Source organism: Lepisosteus platostomus, chromosome 3 (genome assembly GCF_059453375.1).
Source record: "Lepisosteus platostomus isolate fLepPlt1 chromosome 3, fLepPlt1.hap1, whole genome shotgun sequence".
NCBI lineage: Eukaryota > Metazoa > Chordata > Actinopteri > Semionotiformes > Lepisosteidae > Lepisosteus > Lepisosteus platostomus.
The window spans coordinates 70,412,894-70,427,978 of NC_142613.1; the positions used below are offsets into that span (position 1 = coordinate 70,412,894).

The 15,085-nt window shown below is 36.5% G+C and overlaps 1 protein-coding gene across 10 annotated transcripts in view; it reads left to right on the forward strand.

Moving 5' to 3' along the window:
• The window catches only part of ralgapa2 (Ral GTPase activating protein catalytic subunit alpha 2), a 198,778-nt gene that overhangs the window by 29,713 nt on the left and 153,980 nt on the right, over positions 1 to 15,085 (forward strand). The window lies entirely within an intron of this gene.

Consider the following 15,085-nt stretch of genomic DNA (forward strand, 5'->3'; position numbering starts at 1 on the left):
GCTTTGTCAACATAAAAAGTAAAATAACTTTTGCTTAATGAATTTCAGAGGATACTTGCAAAATGTCATTATAAATGTGGAAAATTGAAAAGGCAGGGCTAGGTTTATTGTCTAGGTTAGCTCTGTTGAAAAATGTGACTAGAGAGAAAAGTCAAACAGCCTATTTTGAGTATGATATGCATGTAAAAGTAAGGAGAATGAATGCCATTAATTAACTTTGTATTACCATTGGTCACTGTTGGGAAAAATGTTGGAAAGTATCCAAGCTGAATTTGGATTAGTCAAAAAATATTAACATCCTGGTAAAATAGCTATAGCAATTATTTTAATCTGGTACCTGTCAAATGAAACAGATAAAACATATATTCCACGATATGCAGTGCATTAAGAATAGCAAACTTTAACCAAAAAAGATTTCAGTAAGATTGGAAAAACAGTCTCACGTTTTGGCCTCGCCTGCTCCTCTATGATTAATCCAGAATGTGAAGCATGTTTCAGTTTCCAGTACAACCAATTATCTATGTGTGGCTCTTAACAGCTTATCCCATCCTTGCTGTAGAAATTCTGTCTGCTGATCCGGAGAGTGTATTAAGTGTGTCAGAATACCACAATAAACTACCTGTTGGTGAAGATTAGTTTATTGTAAGCAGAATGGCTGTCACCATTCTGTTGAGAATTACACAAATTGCACTACAAAAGATCATCTTTGTACACTATTAAAATGTTGCACATTTTCAAATATTATTTTATGCCTAATGCTACAACGTTTTGAACTTGAAACGAACACCGTTCTGTTGTCTAAGAAACATGAATGAAGTGCATCCGCCAGCGTTAGACATACAATGTAAATTGATGTACTGCTTTATTACACCAATTAGGTTCCTTCGCCTGTTCCCACAATTTGTTAATTGCACTAAAGTTAAGCTAAGATAACAAAAGAGATAATAAATTACCCATTGAAAGGACAATGTTTTATTTTAATTTTGTATTAATAATAAGAAGAACCACATAGGAACAGTTACAAACGAGAGAGGCCGTTCGACCCATGTAGCCTGTTTGGCAGATACGAGGTAATTGGCCTGAGATTCTCATATTCTGATTTCCTACAAGAAACTACTGTGTCAGCTTCAACAACATGGTGGGATCGTTTTCTGCATTCCCCTGCAGCCCTTTGAGTGAAGAAGTGCCTCCTGCTCTTGGTTTTAACTGCACTTCCAAGTAATTTCCGCTTGTGGCCTCGGTTTTGTGTAATTATTGAAAGTACTACTGGCATGGTAACGTTTGATCGCAAAGCATACTGCATCCAGGAGAGGGGCCAGTTTACCACTAAAGTACAACTCCTGACTCGTGACTCGTGCCAGGTGTTGTAGTCCCACTACACAGCAGATGAGGGGAAGCAGTGATAAATGACTTCACTCCTTTAAGGAATGAAGGGCTGCCATTCTGCATACTCAGAACTGGCCCAACTAAAATATTTATGGGGAGTCATTTTAGTTAGAAAGGATTCCTAAAACAACTTAGCTGCATCACTCGGCCTTCAGCTCCCTTGATTTACTTCATACTCGGAGGATAACCTTGCCTTTTCATTTGCATGTCTCCCACTTTATTACCTCAGACCCCTCTGTTTTCATTTTTTAAACTGTTTTGACAATACTGCATTTCTGTTTCGCTTGTATTCGTACGTATTTGAACAAGTTAAGTCTTTGGTTGATCTTAAAAAAACGATTCTTCTATCATGGTATATACAGTATACACCCTTCATTGGAATCAGTATAATCCAGTAATAGGGTTTTATAAATGTAAAACTAAACATTACTAAACGGCAAACTTTCTCAATTTATTGAACTCCGATTGCAAACTGAGACATCATGTCTCAACTCCGTTAAATCAGATAGAATGTACTGTATATATGTTGGGATGAATAACTGTTGAATAAAATTTAAAAAGGTGCAATTAATAAGTTGGCTACATCATATGTTTATTAAACATAAAACGTAATAAAGTGAGTACATGGCTTCTAATGCAGGTTGTCCACATATTTATTGGAGTCTTTAAAGGCGGTATCTTGGTTTCACATAGGAACATAGGAACTGTGCTGTTGTGACCCAACAGATATGCAAGAGACTACTTGTTGAAAGGGAAAGAACAAGGCGGGCTTGAATGTTAGTGTGTGGCACTATTTACAAAGCGCATTTTCACTACCAGCACCGGCAGTAGGCAGAAAAGTCATGCCGTTTTATGCATGTGATCCTGATTAAGCGTTTTGCTCCTTTCATTGGTCAGCGTGGCCCATCCTCTGGGGTGATAGCAGAGTGAGAATTGCCATGGTCTCGCTCCGTTGTTCTCATCCAGCTTTATTTGCTTTTCTTTTCAAGGCATGCTGCTGCTGAGCGTGTTCTGAAAATGTTATCAATTTACACTTTTCATATCTAAGTAATGAGGTGGATATCTTAATGACCTGTTTTTTTTTTTTCCTTTCACATGGCTTCCTTATTGAAGCCATTCTGGCATTACAAAGCCCCTTGTTTGATCTTCTTTCTGGTTTTGTGTCACACATGCTTGCTTTCTTAAGAACGAGGGCACTGGAAAGCATCTCTTGAAGTTTAAGACTCGAGTGGTCTGCGGGCTGCACTGTGGAAACATGCCCTTCTTCATGTGCGTTCTGCTGTCATGTCAATTAAAAACGCCAGGAGGACTGCCGCTCAGTGAGGAAGTTGAGTGGGAATCTGCTGCAGGATGAAACAGGAGTGCGGAAACATGTTTTCTTCCCCAGCAGTGTGCTCCAGAAGTGTAGCAAGAACTACCCGTGTACGTGTAACTTACCTTCCTTCGAATACCAAAGCAATTTGTAAAATGTGCTGACGTTTGTTTTGTTTTGTTTGTATGGAGTTTGTCATTTGGATGAGTTTGTATGCAGGGGGCAAGAACTGATTGCTCTGTAGCAGGTATCAAAAAGAGAAGGTTCAGTTTAAAACTTAAGCTAGAGGCATCTCTCCTTTTTGACGTTGAACAGTGAATATTGCTTAATTAACACATGTTTTGCATTCTGTATAATGAGAATCCCATAGGGAGAAATCTATTAATATACTGTGTATTTTCCTGTTAAGAGCAAAAAACACTGCAGCATACTGTAGGTGTACTATTTTATATTGAATGTAACTGTTTGAAATATCATTTTAAAATATTGTATTTGCATTAACACAGAGGCAACATTCTTCTTTCAACCCTTGTGAGTTTCATTTTATTCTTATGTAGCTCCTTTTTCTGGGCACGTTGCATAAATTAAAAAATAAAATTAAACATAAAATCAGTACAGTATACAGAATATACAATAAACCAGATATAACTGAGAAATTAAAAAGTAAAATAGATGAAGAATTAAAGGGATCAAAAGCATTAGTTTTAAGGCAAACTTTAAAAACATCAAAAGAAGCAGCAACTGAGTTGCCTTGGATAAAATCACTAGTGAACTAGTGAACACATGAGTGAATGAAGTGGTGTTTATGTACTGTATGTGATTGGAAATCCTGTGTTTAGACCTGAAGGTGATGTCTTCAGCATTACATGTGTTCATTCATGTTGCTTTCCATAAGAAAGTAACAATTTCAGCACTGTTACATATGCAGACATTCACACACGATAAATGTTAACATACTTAAATATGTTCAAAGATTGTTCTCTGTTACCGTATGTGTAATTCCTCCAATTCAATTTTAAACACACTTAGTGAAGGTGGCTTAGAGTATAGCAGGGTGTGATTATTTAGAATATGCGACCAAGAATACTTCTTTATAGACTTATCACTCTAACTGGTGAAATTTATGGTTTCTCTACAAGATTAGAGCATAATTAATCTTGTGCGTCAAGTGAACACCACACTACTGTTCTGTTACACCACAGTGACCTCAAATCGCAGTGTTCCCCTTTCTAAACAGTAGCCAGCTCTGTTTCAAAAAATAAAGAACACGTGCCAAAACAAAGGCTACATATTTTGCGTAAACCACAGTAACGTAAAATGATTTGCATTCTCGCTTCACCTTGCATTTTGTAATAGTATGCCCCTACCTTAGAGGATTGGTGTACAGTATTATATTTGTTCCCCACGCCATTGATTCAGTTATCTCTGTGCATCATACAATAGCTAATTCTAAGTCAACTGCTGAAAACAGATTGCACAACTTGGCAAAAACTGGACAGTTATTGCTAATCTCTTTTATCAAAATGAAATAAGTCATATTTTTTTATTAAAGACTATTAACAGCTTATTTTCAATGTAAAATGTATGTCCAGACATGTTACTTTATTTTTGTTGGAAAAATCAGTGGGATGGTGTTGCTAAGATTTGTTTTCTAGATGGAACCTTCTACAATTATAGTACTTAGTCTGAGTAATGTATAGAAACACAGGGAATATTTAATTAACATTTGATATTGAAAGTAGTTCTGAAAGGGCTGCACGTTTTAAGTTGTGCCAGGCAGACAAAATAAAATTTGATCGAGCTGCTTTATGAAAAACTATTTTAAATTTGTCCCCAGCATTGTGGGTGGTGGTGGGGATGAAGTTGTCACTGCGTAAATTAAATTAACACTGTGTCAAAGTTTTTTATATACTTTATGCAATTTTCTCTTTAATTTTCACATCATTTTGACTTTGTAATGATGTTTACTGTACCTGAATTTTGAAATACTGTGTGTAGCTAATTTCTTTAAATTTAAGAACAGTTTATTAAAATGCTACCTTGAAGGAAGTAGAAATAAAAGCTTTTCTTATTATTTGTTGTGTTTGTTATTGTGGACTATTGGAGTCTACAAGATGAGTACTTTTTTCCCATATAACATTTTCCCATTTTCATTACTCATTATCATTCATTATCATTGGAATTCTAGTGGGTGTCCCTTCTCTTAATCTCTGACATCAAACTTTTAAATCAAATTGGTTCAATCTTTCTGTACCTTATTTGTTAATGGGGCACAAGAGTGTGTATAAAATGGTCCAGGAGAAAATGGGTATGATCACTAATTATCTCTATTTTTGCCGTAAATGTTGAAGCAAGGGCTTCAGCATGGTGTTGTCAGATTGGTGCACCCCTTGAGATTATTGTTCATGAAACATAAGGGTATTCACTGGTTTCTGGCCATTGTACCCTTTATATATTTAAAGTAGGAGGATGAAAAAAAAGGCAAAAATGTCATGAGATGCTGAAATATACAGTAGGTGTTGGTGTTGAGGTGCACAAGGTGCAGGTAAGACAGATGGCTAACAGGCTGAGCACTTTCCCTCACCTGTCCTGAATCATACTTCAGCATGGGCAGCTGTCCCATGTTGTCCCAGGTCCCAGGTCCCAGGTAGTGAGTTTTACATGTTGGAATTTCAGTCTGCAGTCGCCTGGCAGCAAGACTTATCCTTCGTTTCATCATACATTAATTATTTGCCTTAACTTTGGCAGTCGACTGTGAGTCACTTAATGGCAAAGCCTAGACCGATTTCTTCAATTTGAAAAAGACACCGAATGATTTCAGCCCTGTAGGCTTTTTCTGAGATTTGTTTTACAAGTTATTAGCTCATTAATGTGTGCATTTAAGTTAACATGATGTGATGCAATATTACACGAAGTTAATTTGAACTCGAATTTGAGTTTGAAGAGATAGAAAAATAATTAAAAGAGCTAACCCATCCTTTTGTACAGTGTCCTGTACAGTACTTTGTAGGAAGCACTTCATACTATCAAACCTTATTATATGTCTGTCTGCACTTATTAGAGATATTGCAACGGTGAATTGCAGTACTGTACATGCATAACCAAAAGCAATATAAGCAAAGATAATAAACCAATCACTTTATGCACATATGCTGCTTTAACTAATCTTTTTGATGGTGTAGTGTAGGTTTCATATATTAGAATGCCTTTGCATCATATGAACAGTACAAAATAATGCCATTAAATATAGTGCTGAGAATTTTTAAAGGTTTCCTTGACAGATGCACTTAAAGACTTGTTGTTATGTTGTATTTAGAATGCTTTGCTCATCTTATTTGAAACTAAAATGAACTCATTTCAAAATCTTTTTTTCCTTCCCTTTATGTCATATCAGGAATATTACATGCTACTCATAGCTCTTGTCACTTCTTTTTTTTATTGTGCTTTCCCCTTTTGTCTGTGAAGTAGCTGTTCTTAAGTCAAATTGCAACTCAAATTGCTTACTTTTGAAGTACCAAGCTTTAAAAGCTGTGTTGAATGAAGATCTTTATCAGTTGTTCTGTTTATCCTGTAACTTGTGTTCTGTAGACTTGCAAATCGGACTCCCTCTGATTTTGTGACCTTGAATTTGTTTACATACAGTACTGTATGAAAGTTGATTCTCGTAAAGGAGCTCCGATGCTTAAAGAATCATTATATAAGACAAGTCTTTAATTTCTTTGCTGAAAAGAGAAGAAAAGAAACACATTTCGGCTGTATAGCCTTCTTCAGGTGTGTCACCTGAAGCGTGGAATAAACCTTTATTTGTTCCTTTGCAGCCTACGCATCCTGACGCAGCTCTCTACTTGAACTACTTTAATTTGTTTGTAAAGTTTTACGGTGAAAATACAATGTTTAATTAAAACGGTGAAATGTAATGAAGATAAAACCCTGTACAATGGAGAAAAAAAATGAGAAGCATAACAAGAATCTGCTATTTATATACACTGTAGTTACTATGTCTAAGATTGGTTTGTATGATAATTGTTTTTGACCTATTGTATAAAAAGGTGACAGGTAGGTCATGAGTATAGTATAATGATGATAGTATTTTACATTTTTGAGACGGTGCATCTATTTTTTCACTGTAAATGTTTTTGTTATTCAACCTGATCTGAATTTTGTGTTTTCAGTTCAGTAACATCTTAAGGCAATAAGTAGGAACAGTCCTAATCTCACAGCTTTACTGTTACAAAGGTGAAAATGTTACATGTTTATACTGAATGTATGCATTTGTTTCTGTATAAATACAGTATAAACATCCAATTTAGTCCTCTACAAATAGTAAAATACAAATCTGCAATGGGGTATTTTTCTTCAGCAGTGTAGACAAGCTGGGCCTGGTCAGTACCGGATTGTGAGAGTTGCTGCTTTGAGTGCTATTGATTTGATCACTTACCATCAGGTGGTACTCTTCACACTGGATCCAAATAGGGGATGGGAATTCTTATCATTAGAATTATTATAATTAAGTGCTTATCTGCTCCATTGTCAACCACTAGGTTGTTAATGGTCAAATTAGTGAACACTGAGGCCCATTGAACAATTCATGCTCGTATGCAACGAGCATGAATTGTTCAATGGGCCTCAGGTCTCACTTCAGAAAGTGTTGTAATTATTTGTTGTAGTTGTTTTTTGCAATTCTTCATTTATCTTTACTTACAAGGTTGTTGTACCCCTTTGCTTTAAACATGGTAAAGTAAATTTTGTCACTGTATTTAAAATTCACACAATTCATTGCACTATTAAACTTCTAGTTCTTATTTTGCTGCTTTTTTCCTTGTTGAGCAATGGCCTTTTTACAGAGATATGTACGATAGAGTATCCGTAAGGTTTTGTCAGTCACATTTTATCAGATGAAGCTTACTGCAATCTTTTTCTTTTCATTTTCCTTTCAGATAAAACATTTTAAAACGTAATGATAATGCTTTTTACAGTATGTAAAACTTGCAAGTCTATGTTAATATGATAGTTGTGAATTGTACATCATTTTAAAATCTGTTATACTGTACATGTTGTTATAAATGTTTATTCATCGTTTTGCTCATCATTTAAAGGGGAACTGCAATGCATTTGTATATTTCAGGGTTAGAAATGATCTTTAATGAGTGCATTTCAAGTCAAGCAAAATGTACGCAATAATGTGTAAAACCTCCAATTTACATTACATCACAAAATAGATTAAATTTCCAGGTATGCACAGTGTCATATTCTACAATTAAGAATGAGGCAACAGAACTTCCGGAGGTGAAGGGACATTATTACACTGTAAACAAGCAGCTTTGTGAATACCTTACATCTCTTTTAATGCAGTAGAAATATTGCTCTTGACTTTGAGATGTTTTTTCTGACAAATACAACTTATTTGTTAGCTCTGCATGCAGATCACATTGGAGAATTTCTTGGGTGAAATGTCTGCTGCACAACCTGTGCTTAATTTCCTCGTACATTGCGTTACATTAATCGTTATAGTGACTAGTGAGCAGGAAGGGCCGTTTCACATCCCGATCTGTGTGAACTCTCACTCTCGCCTGTGGCAAGACCAGGGTTTTTTTGACAACATGGCGACTATCCAGTACTTTAACAATGTTTGTGATTTTGTAGTGCTTAATTCAGAATTTATAAAATTGTGCGACGATGAATTTATTTTGTTACCGAGACCTAATAACTGGTCTGAGAAACTGGAATTGAAGTTCCCCTTCAAACCTCCTAGTGGAAACTCAGCAATTTGGTCTGTGTTGAGAGTTTGTTGTGCACCCCAATATTCCTGTTTGTTTTTTTGCCCTTAGAGGCAGTATGAACATTATACTGTACCATCATTGTTAACCTTTTTAGTTACTCCAAACTGTAATTGATTTTTGATTTACAGTAGATTTTATTTTAAGCTGTTTTTCAACTCATATTTATTTTTTGTTGATTTTGTGGATTCCTTGCTTGAGGGAAAAGATGTCTTTTTAATTCACTGAATTTCTGTAGCCATGGCTTCATATTAATTAGTTCTTAGCATATGCTGTATCCGAGGGGGGTCACAATCAGTTTACTGTAATGTACAGTACACTGTGAACATTGTGCTAACTACAATTGTAGAACAAGTATAAAGTATTCAATAACAGCCAGGGTCACAAAAAATTCAAAAACTGTACCCGTCCCTAAAGGAAAACACGTAGAGGTGGATACTACAGTAAGGGAATTTGTGGTGAGCAATCCAAGCTCTGTACTGAATGCGGTTATGGGTTGGGCAGTGTTTTTATGAAGGTGCTCAAGCCTTGTTGTACAGAGATGTGCCTGGACCTGGATTTGGATCTGCTTTCTTATGGGATAACGCAGTAGTATAGAAGAATAATGAAGAGTTGTGGTTCAGGTGAACGAATGGAAAGGACATCTTTGTTTGCACTGATGAAACTGTCATGCATAAAACAAAACAATCTGAAATAACTTACTCATTTTCTTGTAGGTCAAATGTCTGTATGACTGTTTTGATTCCATACTGCTTACAGTTTCAAATGGACCACAGCTCTTTCATACATACCTGATTACAAAATCAAAATAGACAAAGGTTCCTAGACAGCATCATCTTCTGGTACAGTATTTTCCATTGTAGTTTATTTAGCTACCTACAAAATATTACATTCTTTACTTGCTGTGTATATAAATAAGTAAAAAAAAACATTTTGTACTTGTATATATTAATTGTAACCTTTGCCTAGTGGAATTTCCTTTGATGCTCTTATTTTTTTAACATATGCGATTTTGACTAGTTTGCTAACAGTGCAAGAATCTAGATCATTATAAATTGGGAAGAGCATTGACCCTGAAGCAGGTCCCTGTAGTACTGCACTAATTGTATCACCGGATCCCACTGAGCATTCATCCTCATTTACAGTCTTTCCTGTTCTTTTTCCACTTTTCAATCCAATGTTCAATTCAGCTTTACTTTGATTTCTTCCTGCCTACACTAGAGTTTTATTATTAATCTCTTATGATAAACCTTATCAGAAGCCTTTGATTTAGGAATTAATCTCTTTTGTGCTACAAGTGGAATATTTTTAAACTGTTGCTATTCATTTTATACTGATTTTGTACCTACTTCTCTTGATCTCGGTCTCATTTCTTCTTGTCTGAATTGCAGAAATTAAAAACAAATGTTTTGCATGCCAGATGTACAGTGACAGTTTGCTTCAAATCATACCATGTAATAGTCATTGTTCCCTGGTAGTTCTATTACTTCTGTTTTCATTACTCTGTCTTGATATATAATTAATAATGCAATGACTTTCCTTGCAAACATGAAGTATGTTTCATATTTATACAATTGTCTGCATCACATTTTTTCTTTTGGCCTACAGACTGCAGTTCACAATATACTTTAATGTATGATGACATTGTTGCTGCTGTATATTATTTATAGTATTGCACAGTGCTGCAAATGTCTATGCTGTAAAATAATTTAACTGGATGAACTTCTGAAAAGTTTATCTTTAACATAAAATAGTGTAAAATTGAGGGTGGAGAGAATGGTGACTTATTGGAATACTAAAAATGGTGTGTGTCTGTTCCTAGTAAATTGAAGATCTTTGAAAAATATTCTGAGTCATGATCATACTGTCGCTGGAAACCTGACTACTGAGCATATAAACTGTATAACTGACAGCCCCCCTGGCAAATGGACCGTAGTAATACCAAATCTTTATGCCTAGTTTAAAGTAAAGGATTAGAATAACACCAGCAATGAAATCTGTCTAGCTTTTGGGAGACTCTGAGCAATGCATTTTCAGCTAGTAAATTCCATTATTACGGTTGCTGTTGGAGAACAGCAGGGAATTATTTACATTTGTGATGGTTTCATGTGTAAGCATCACTCAAATGGCAGGAGAGGAAGTGGATATTATGTTATTCCTGAAACTGAGGCTTAACAGGACCTTGTGCTGTGCCTTTAAAGATATGTTGGTGACACTCTAGGGGTTGCAAATTCCATTTATAAATTGTTTACAACCTATAGTAGATGAATAGTGTTATTAACCTAGCAGCTGCTCATTCATAGTAATGATTAATAACCTTCTTTCGCAAACTCATCTTGTTTACAGCTCTTTCCATCCCAAGCATGCTAAAAACAAAATCTCTTTTTCATTGATGGGATATGTTTTTCACAGTATAAACAGAATCTTTATCTGGCAAAAAGCAGCTTTAGGAACAAAAGAGAAACTCTCATAAACAGAAACACATTTCACTTGTTCTGTCCTTCCCTAACACTCCATTTATTGGCGAGAGTGTTCATTTTGCAAAATTACCTTTGAGCTGGGATCTTTTTTCTAGATTCATACATTCATCTCATACTGCTGACCACCTAATACAGTGTAAGATCACTTTATTGACCATATACAATTCCTTGTATTAGAAATTTGTCTTTTGCATACCCCAACTTGCTCTCCATGAGACACACACACACACAAACAGGTAGAGACGCTTGGGGTCAGAGCGCAGGGTCAGCCATTTATACAGTACATCGCCCCTGGAGCAGTTGGGGTTAAGGGCCTTGCCCAGGGGCCCAACGGAGTAGGATTCCTCTACCGACTGCGGGATACGAACCAGCAACCTTCCAGCCACAGGTGCAGATCCATAGCCACAGAGCCCCCGCACTCCCGATGTATTTATAAAATGTGTTTTGCAAAAATAAAGTGTTAGACACCGTATGTGTCTCTTAAATGTTGTTTTTAACAATCTTTGGCTTAATTCTGTACATTCAGGCCTCTACAGAACATCCACTAACATGATATCGGAAGTCAGAAGTTCTGCTGAAAAACTGTACTGTATCTCAAGCAGGTGTTAAATATCTCTTCGAGCAGTTTGTTAAAAATGTGTTTCAGTCTGTTTTTGTCATTTGTGAAGTGTTTCGAAACATTAAAAATGAAAATAGTTATTTTTCCCAATGATCATTTGATCTTTCTTCACCTTATACAGTATTACCTTATATTATATGTTTCACAAGTAATCCTTGCCGAATGTTCAGTACATCATATTTTGAGTGTGCTGAAATTACTTCAGGAAGAATTACCTTGACATTTGACCCAAACTGCTTGCATTAGTTTGAATAGCATTATTTAATTTCACAATTGTAAAATGCTAGATGCAGTAACTAGGGTTGCTAGGATTTCACAACCGAGATGTACATTTTTCAAGGCTATGCAGTATATACTGTATGTTGCATGAATGGTTAGCAAAGTCTTTTTTACAATCTGCTATAAAAATGACTTTCATTCACTTCTTTCTTGATCTTTGTAGCACGGTCAATTAAATGTATGAAATCAAAATCATTTAATAATCATTTCACATTCCAAACCTGATTACTTACTGAGTGTCAGCTAGAAAGAAGTTGTCACATTCTTTCATCTGTACTTCATTGCAATTATTGAATCCTCTTAGTTTCTACCCAGCTAGATACAGTATGTAGCATTAGTCTCTATACAGCAATACTGCTCTATTCGCTTTAATAATGTCTGTATAGCCACTTTGAAATGAAATTCAACTTTTGTAGATGTCTCATATTAATGTTTTCTACATTGAAAAGTGACTGCTGTCTGAAACATCCTGGAAAATGTTGTTTAAGTCTCAAAAATTGATTCATTTTTGGCTTTTATTCTCTACTGTACAGTTGTCTTCCAAGCCTGTCTTATTACATAAAGAAAACACAATTTAAAGTCAGGTTCAGCTATGAGCAGTGACAGTGATTGTCATTGCTTAACATTGTAATTTCTGGCTCCTCGATCAGGTTTGGGTATGGAAAAGGATTGTGACAGTCCGGCCAAAATACTCTCACCGCCCAGAGCTGATCCCGAAGAGTGTATTCCTTTAATAATGGTATCAGTGAAATGGAATCTTGGATGATTGTGACAATTGCAGTGGTGCAGTTGGGGTTAAAATTGTACTTTAGTGAGAGTTTATTGTCCGCAGGAGCAATTTTCAGATGTTATATACTGGCCTGTCCATGATCTGGAATCAAATGCAAGCACTGTTTATGTACTGCAAAGATTCTGTACCCTTGTTCATGAAGGTGTGGCAGAGTATCTTTCACCACACTCTTGAGGAGAATTAAATTTGCACGGTAGGAACTTGATATGAACACCAGTATCAGTTTAACTGCCAGAAGCAGGCTGTTTCTTACAAGGGGAAGTTTGTTCTTTCTAGATATCCTGAAAACTAATTCTCAGAGGAGATTAAATCTGAATAGTTGAAGTTAGTTCAACTGAAGTTGTTTGCATGCCTTAAAATGAAAAGTTTCAGTTTCAGTGATAGTTTGACTCGTAAAGTTGTTTGCTCTAAGATTAAAAGGGACATTTTAGCAGTGTTTATCAAAGATGTTTTGATTTCTGAAGTCAATATTTAAAATGAAAATTACCATGGTAGTTTGGCTTATTTTGCTTCATAGGAAGCTGGGACAGTCATATAGCAGTAAAATAGTTTCAATTTCTTTATGCAGAATATAGTAAAATGTGGCTTTATGCATTAATGAATGAGAGTCTTGTTTCTGAACTGAAAAAGATCCTGAAAATAATTTTCTGCAAACTGAAGAAAAATATGAGCCTAGTTTTATTTGGGGGAAAAAATTGCTTGTGACAATCAAGAACAATTCAGTGTGAATGGACACACATACAGTAGAATGTACTGTATTTAATTACATGTAATAATAACTGTATTGTCCTGTGTGTACAGTAAATATGTATTTGTTTTATATATTTTTGATTTTGTACAGTAGAGCATTTTGAACTGTCTAAATGTTTTAAGACTCTCTGTAAAGTATTAAAATGGTCATTCTGATCAATTGTTCTGTTCACATCATCTGATTTCACTCTAATTTGTGACCTATTATCACTACTGTCTATTTTTATGAATCCTTTGCAGCCTTCATAGCCTATATAGTATACAATTTGGTAGAATTTTTGCATAAATCAGCGATCATCAACGTATGGTCTGCTCAAGCTTCTGCACCTTCATTTTACTATTTTCATTTCTCTTGTGAGATTCTAAAATTGAATACACTCCTGGATGTTCTTCTTTGCTGGTTGTCTTTTTTAAATAAGGTGTGAGCATTATACTTGGAGAGAGAGAGTGGTTTCAAGACAAGAAGTTTTCTGATGATAATATGATCTTGTTGATAATATACTGCACATTGAAACTTTCCATGTACGGTTTTTTAATAATTTTAGGGGTATTGATATTGATGTAATGTTTTTGGTGTTCTTTTGATTGACTGCATCACAGTCGTGAATGACCAGTTATGAATGAATCCTTTGCAACCTTCATAGCCTATATACAGTAGTATACAATTTGGTAGGATTTTTGCATGAATCAGCGATCATCAACGCTGGGGCGGAGCGGTGGCTCTGTGGCTAAGGATCTGCGCCTGTGGCTAGAAGGTTGCCGGTTCAAATCCCGCAGATGGCAGAGGAATCCTATTCCGTTGGGCTCCTGAGCAAGGCCCTTAACCCTAACTGCTCCAGGGGCGCTGTACAATGGCTGGCCCTGCACTCTGACCCCAGGCTCTCTCCCTGTCTGTGTGTCTCATGGAGAGCAAGCTGGGGTATGCGAAAAGATAATTCCTAATGCAAGAAATTGTAAAGGGTTAATAAACTAATCTTAATGTTAAATGTTTTTGACTGTTGCATAAGCACTATATTTCCTCATTAGATGAGATTGTTTCTTTGGGCAATAGGTAATGAGGCACAGTAGCTCAACTCATTGACCCCGATTTTCAAGAACACAGCAACTTTGTGCCACTGGTACGAGAGATGCTAGAATGAGCCAACACATAATTGCTTGCCATCAGGTGTTCACAGCTGCCAATTCCTATCCCAGCATGACATTTCGGTCCGTCAATGGCCATAATTTGGGGAACTACGAGTCATGCCAGCTTTTCAAGCATGATGGTACGAAGAGTGTGTGTCCGGGGTTCTACAGAGCTCCACCTGCAGTGATTGCGCTGTGCCCCATGCATGGGTCAGCTGAGCCCCACGTCTTCCCTTCCTGTAGAGGTCGACTAGACCCAGACTAGTGGGAGAACAATCCAACAGGACAGCACAGGTCCACATGCTGCTCATGTAACCATGGATATCCTATGTGAAAGTCATGCAGCGGATACCAGATTTGTGTACCCTTCGACATCTGCGGATGGCGCTGGCATGGCATGCGGCGTGCGGGGCAGAGAGACCAAGTGATCTGGCGGGTGCTTGTGCGGGCCGCCTGGGAGGAATGAGACTGAACCCCACAAGACAGCTTCAACCTGGCGCAACGCATAGCTGCAGTGTTGGCAACACATGCCACTGTGTCATGTCTGTTCAAAAAAATTTCAGTGCA